This window comes from Arvicanthis niloticus, chromosome 5 (assembly GCF_011762505.2).
Source record: "Arvicanthis niloticus isolate mArvNil1 chromosome 5, mArvNil1.pat.X, whole genome shotgun sequence".
NCBI lineage: Eukaryota > Metazoa > Chordata > Mammalia > Rodentia > Muridae > Arvicanthis > Arvicanthis niloticus.
In genome coordinates, this window is record NC_047662.1 from 93,423,201 (window position 1) to 93,430,659 (window position 7,459).

The following is a 7,459-nucleotide window of genomic DNA, read 5'->3' on the forward strand; positions in this document are numbered from 1 at the left end:
TGTGCTCTCTATTTTTGGGCTCTAGTTGTATCCAGATGTAGTAAAGTTGATAACCAAATAAGGATGTAACATATATACATATATATATTGCTTAAGTACAGGAAAATACTGTTTAAAATTATCGTTGGTGGAGAAAAGCATTTGAATCTTATGACGTTCTTCAACTGACATAGTGAAATGTTTACAGAAGATTAGGTCAATGTGAAAGTTTTAATGGATAGTAGAACGTTTGTCACTGAAAACTAGTGTTACGTTTGTGTTATATCTACTCCTCCCATAAGACATTCTCTCTTGTATATACCAAATGAAATTCTGCTATTCTACCATAGTTCTATAAATCATTTGGCATTTGGAAACTTGAACTGACTTAGTAACATTAAAAACTAATAATATTTTATATTTGTTATGGTTTATTTTAGTATATTTGGGAAATATTTATGTATTAAAATATAAAATAGAAGATTCATTTGTTTTGATATATATTTTACCTCTTTTTTGGACTTTGATAATTATTGTTGTTGGATAAACTTGTACAAATATTTTCACATATGAATGCCTTAAAGTTAAGGTATTGTTACATATATAATTAGTCACTGCATATATTTTTGGCTTTTTAGTTGTAACAGACATATGCCTGATTTGGGTTGGAGAGGTGATTGAGTGGTTCAGGGCACTACTGTTCTAATAGAGAATTGGAGCTGGTTGCTCAGAACTCATATTGAGAGGCTGACAATCACCTCTTGCTCCAACTCCAAGGGCTCTGACACACTCTTTGCTAACCATGGGCATCAATACTCACATGATTCCACAACTACATACAGATATACATATGACTTGTAATGCTGAAATGTTAAAGTCAATTAAACATTGAATGTTGTTATAAGCACATATTCAACCCAAAATACAAAATTCCCTAATTCAAAATATTTTACATGTAAGTAAGGCGTTTGTCAATATTATTTCTATTTGTAGGACAAAAATTCAGTATTCTTGTAAGAATCTCTCATGTACTGTACCTATTCTTAGTGTATCATTTATCTACCCTGAAACTTTTCACTTCTGTTGTTTCTTAAATAGACATTTTAAAGAGAAATGTACTCTGCCATACATACTATTTTGCTATTCTGAATGTTTCTTTAGCTTTGGATTTTTCAATTTGGATCATTACAGAGAACAAAGCTTGATAATTATTGGGACTTTCTAGTATGCATTAGTTAAACAATGCTTTAGGAGAGGTATCTTTTGGTGAAAATATTAGCACTTCTGGGCAAAAACCATTTACTCAATCCATTATTTGATTGTTATAAAAAATTTTAGTCTCAGGAGAAACATAGTACTCATAGTACTCAGGAGAAACTAGTACTCAAAGTGTCACGAAAACTAGAAAACATTGCACAATTTGTTTTTGTCAGAATGGAAACTTAAATAATGCAATAAAAATATGCTACTAAAACAGGAAAGATAAGCAATGCTCTCTGAAATTGTAAGTACAGCACAATGTTAGATGGTATATAACATACAGATAGGTCATTGCATGATTGTAAAAAGCATATATTAGTTAGACTTAGTTGCCACAGAGGGTAAAAAGTATAAACCATCCTGGAACACAAATGCAGAAACTTTAATCAGAGAATGTCTAATGAGATCTTGTTTTTATCACCTTGTTCTCTGCAGGAAAAAGAATGTCAATTCCACATGTTAAGAACTAGGCTAAACTCTCAGTAATTTGTCTCTATCTCAGCTTTATTATTTAAGAAATCAAATCTAGAATTTTACTATGATCATAAAGATAAATAATTCAAGAAAGTGTTATCCAACATTATAACAACATATAAGATAAATGCCATCTCACTGTCTAGACATAGTTATGGTGAGACTATAAAATGGCACAGCCTCAGTGGAGAACATTTATAACATTATAACTGTCTTAAAAATATGAATTAAAAGATAAGCAGCTCAACCCACCCACACGCTACAGCTTCCCAGTAGGTCCTCAGTAACCAAAGACACAGGTGAGAATCTCACCCAAATACCCATTCCAGCTGGAACAACCACTGATGCTGATGTGGGACCTACTCCCTCCCTCAAACACCTTTTCAGTGTGCTTCCTACCTGGGCCAGATGAGCATTCTGATACCACCCACACACTACTGCCTGCTTACCTTCTAGGAGGTCTACACTAACCAAAGACAAAGTCCAGATGACATGGGACCCACCACCCTGCTGAGCTCCTCCTTCCTTCAGGTTCATTTCTCTACCATGGCCTGATCAATTGGCCCAATATCCTCCTACACCCCATCTGTCTACTGGAAGTACACAGAAAACAGGGGCACAGGAGGTCCACAGTAACCAGGTACACAAGACGCCTGCTCTAACCAGAGACACTAGCTACTTACAATAACCAGAGACAGCACTGTCTGCCTCCTAAAGGAGACAAGCTCTAACCCATGTCACAGAGCTCTACCTACCTCCAAGGAGCCCAGTTCCAGTCAGAGACATGTAGGCCAGTTAATACCAGAGATAACCAGATGGCCAAAGTTAAGCACATGATCATAAACAACAGAACTCAATGCAGTTCTGCACTACCAGAAATGAGTTCTCTCAGCATAGCAAACCCTATGCATCCTAACACACCTGACTCCAACCTAAAAATCTATCTCATGAAAATGATAAAAGACCTTAAGGTGGACATAAATAACTCCCTTAAAAAATACAGGACAACACAGGCAATCAGGTAGAAGCCCTCAAAGAGAAAACACATAAATCATGTAAAGAAACACAGGAAAATAAAATTAAGTAGATGAAAGACTTGAGCAAAATGGTCCAAGAACAAAAAAAAAAAAAAAAAAGGAAATAGAGACAATAAAGGAAAGACAAAAGAGGCAACCCTGGAGATGGACAACTTAGGAAAAAGATCAGGAGCTACAAATGAGAGCATCACCAACAGAATACAAGAGATAGAAGAAAGAATTTCAGTCATAAAAGATACCATAAAAAATATTGACACATCAGTCAAAGAAAATACAAAATGTAAAAAGTTCCTAATCCAAAATATCCAGGAAATTCAGGACAAAAGGAAAAGATGAAACGTAAAATAGTAAGAATAGAAGAGGATTAAGAAGCCCAGCTCAAAGGGCTAGAAAACATCTTCAACAAAATCGTATAAGAAAATTTCCCTAAAAAATGAGATGGCCATAAAAGTACAAACCTACAAAACACCAAATAGATTGAACCAGAAAAGAAAATCTTCTTGTCACATAATAATCAAAGCACTAAATGCACATAACAAAGAAAGAATATTAAAAGGTATAAGGGAAAAAAAGCCAAGTAACATAAAGGCAGACCAATCAGAATTACAAAAGACTTCTTAACAGAAACTTCAAATGCTAGAAGATCTTGGCTAGATGTCATCCAGACCCTGAGAAGACTGAAATGCCAGCCCAAGATAATATACCCAGAAACATTCTCAATCATCATAGATAGAGAAACAAAAATTTCCATGACAAAGACAAATTTAAACAATATCTTTTTACTAATCCAGCACTACAGAGGATACTGGAAGAAAATCTCCAATGAAAAGGAGTAACTACACCCAAGAAAACACAAAAAAAATAAAAATTAAACATTTCACAACAAACCTAGTAGAAGAGAATCATACACACATAATACCATACCCAACAAAAAATAACAGGAACTAACAATAATCTGTCTTTAATATTTCTCAACATCAATGGATTGAATTCCCCAATAAAAAGACACAGGCTAACATACTGGATATACAAACAGAAACCATCATTTTGCTACATACAAAAAACACACCTCAGTGACACACACAGACAGTACATTGGAGTAAAAAATCTGGAGAAAAGTTTTCTGAGAAAATAGTCCCAAGAAACAAGCAGAAGTTGCTATTTTAATACAAGAGAATAGACTGACAATCAGAGACACAGTGAAACTACCATAAGTTATGAACCAAATGAATTTAACAGATATCTACAGAACATTTCACCCCCAAAAAAGAGAATATACCTTCTTCTCAGCAACTCATGGAACCTTCTCCAAAACTGACCAAATAATCGGACCATATAAAACAAGCCTCAACAAATACAAGAGTGCTGAAATAATACTATGCATTCTATTGGATCACCACAACCAAGTCTAGACTTCAATAACAACAAAAACAATTGCAAGCTCAAATAGTCATGGAAACTGAACAACTCTCTACTCAATAATAACTTGGAAAGGAAAGAAATAAAAAAGAAATTGTAGGCTTTCTAGAATTCAATAAAAATCAAACCATGTTATACTCAAACTTAAGGGACACAGTGAAAGCAGTGTTAAGAGAAAATTTCATAGTACTAAGTGTCTTCATAGATAAATTACAGAGATCCCATAAAGCAACTTAACAGCACACCTGAAAGGTCTAGAATGGATAGAATCAAACACTCCCAAGAAGAGTAGAGGCAGGAAATATTCTAACTCAAGGCTGAAATCAACCAGAAACAAAGAGAACAATACAAAGGCTCAACAAAACCTAGAGCTGGTTCATCAAGAAAGTCAACAAGAGAGATAAACCCTTAGCCAAAGAAACTAAAAGGCACAGAAACAGTATCCATATGAACAAAATCAAAGATGAAAATGGAGAAATAATGACCTAAAAAAAAACTGATAAAATTCAAAAAAATCATTAGTACCTACTACAAAAGCCTATACTCTACAAAACTGGAAAATATACATGAAATGGGTGATGTTTAGGCAGATACCACCTACCAAAGTTAAAGCAAGATTAGGTAAACTATCTAAACAGTACCAACACTTCCAAGGAAATAAAAATAATTATTGCAAACCTCCCAAGCCAAAAAAAAAAAAAAAAAAAAAAAAAAAAGCCTAGGGCCAGATGGTTTCAGTGCATCATTCTACCACACCTTTAAAGAAGAGCTAATACCAATACTTCTCAAAATATTCCACAAAATAGAAACAGAAGGTATACTACCTGATTCATTCTATGAAGTCACAGTTACTCTGGTACCTAAACCACACAAAGACCCAACAAAGAAAAAGAACTTCTGTCCAAACTTGCTTATGAATATAGATGCAAATATACTCAATAAAATTTTCACAAACCAAATCCAAGAACAAACCAAAAACATCATTCAACATGACTTCATCATAGGGGTGCAGAAACTGTTCAATCATAGGGATGCAGGAACTGTTTAATATGTGAAATTCCATCAATGTAATATACTATATAATCAAACACAAAGTAAATAGCTACAGAATTATCTCAATAGATGCTGAAAAATTCTTTGGCAAAATATAACATTGCTTAATGTTACAAGTCTTGGAGAGATCAGGAATTCAAGGCACATATCTAAACGTAATAAAAGCAATATATAGCATACCAACAGCCAATATCAAATTAAATGGAGAGAAACTAGAAGCAAACATTTCAAAATCCAGGACAAAATAAGGATGACCACTCTCTCCCTTTTTATGCAATATAGAGCTCAATGTTATAGCTAGAGCAATTAGACAACAAAAGGAGATCAAGGAGATACAAATTTGAAAGGAAGAAGTCAAGGTATCACCACTTGCAGATGATAGGATAGTATACATAAAATGGATCCCCAAAATTACACCAAAGAACTTCTACAGTTGATAAACAACTTCAGCAAAATGGCAGGATATAAAATTAACTTGAACAAATCAGTAGTAGCCTTCCTTTATACAAATGATAAACAGAGTGAGAAAGAAATTAGGGAACCGACACCCTTCACAATAGCCACAGATAGTACAAAATACAGTGTAACTCTTGAAAAACAAGTGAAAGATCTGTAGGACAAGGACTTTAAATCCCTGAAAAAGAAATAGAAGAAGGACTCAGAAGATGTAAAGTTCCACCATGTTCACAGATTCATAGGACTAACATAGTAAAAATGTCCATCTTACCAAAAACAATCTATAGATTCAATGCAATCTGCATCAAAATTCCAACACAATTCTTTACAGACATGAAAAGGGTCATTCTCAACCTCAACTTCATACAGAAAACAAAACAAAACAAAAAACCCACCTGGATCCTGGATAGCTAAAACAATTATCAACAATAAAAAACTTCTTGGGTAATTATCATCCCTGACCTTGGGCTGTACTAAAAAGCAATAGAAAAAAAAAAGAGGAAAAAAAAAACTTGGCATGATATTGGTACAGAAACAGACCAGTCAGACAAAGGAATAGAATCAAAGACCTAGAAGTAAACACATACACAAACCTATAAACATTTGATCTTTGAAAAAAAAAGCCAAAATATATACAGTGGAAAAAAAGAAGGCATCTTCAATAAATTGTGCTGGTCTAACTGGCAATCTGTATGTAGAATAATGAAAATGGAACCATATTTATTACCTTACACAAAGCTCAAGTCCAAGTTGATCAAGGACCTCAATACAAAACCAGACACACTGAATCTTCAGATAATAGAAGAGAAAGTGGGGGTGGGGGAGGGAAAATGAGGAATGAGAATCACATCTGAGATGTAAATAAAATATTCAATTAAAAAAAAAAAAAACAGAGAATGTGGGAAAGAGCTTCAAACTCATTGGCCCAAGGAGAAATTTCCTGGACAATTCTGTTCTGGAAACAGGCTTTAAGATCAACAATGGGACCTCATGAAACTGAAAAGCAAAAGACACAGTCAATAGGACAAATCTGCAATCTACGTATCAGGAAAAAATCCTTCACTAACCCTACACCCAACAGAGGGCTATTATTCAAAAAATAAGGATCTCAAGAAGTTAATTTCCAACAAACCAAATAACCCAATTAAAAATGGGGTACAGAGCTAAGCAGATAGTTTACAACAGAGGAATGTCAAATGACCAAGGAATACTTAAGGACACATTTAAAGTCCTTAGTCATCAGGGTAATGCAAATCAAAATGACCCTGAGATTCCACCTTACACCAATAAGAATGGCTAAGATTAAAAACTCAAGTGACTACACCTGGTAAGAATGTGGAGAAAAAGAAACACTCCTCCATTGTCTCTGGAATTGCAAACTGGTACAAGTCTGGGAATCAATTTGGTGGTTCCTCAGTAAATTGGGAATAATTCTACCTGAAGAGCCAGCTATATCACTCTTGGGCATATACACAAAAGATGTTCCACCATACCACAAGGTATATGGTATATTCCCCCATGTTCTTAGTAGCCTTATCTGTCATAGCCAGAAGTTGAAAACAACCCAAATGTCCCTCAACTGAAGAATGGATTCAGAAACTGGTTCATTTACACCATGGAATACTATTCAGCTATTAAAAGCGACGACATCATGAATGTTGCAGGCAAATAAATGGAACTAAAAAATATCATCCTGATTTAGGTAACTCAGACCCAAAAGAACATGTACTTATGATAAGTGGATATTACCCCAAAAAGTACAAAATACTTAGAATACAACC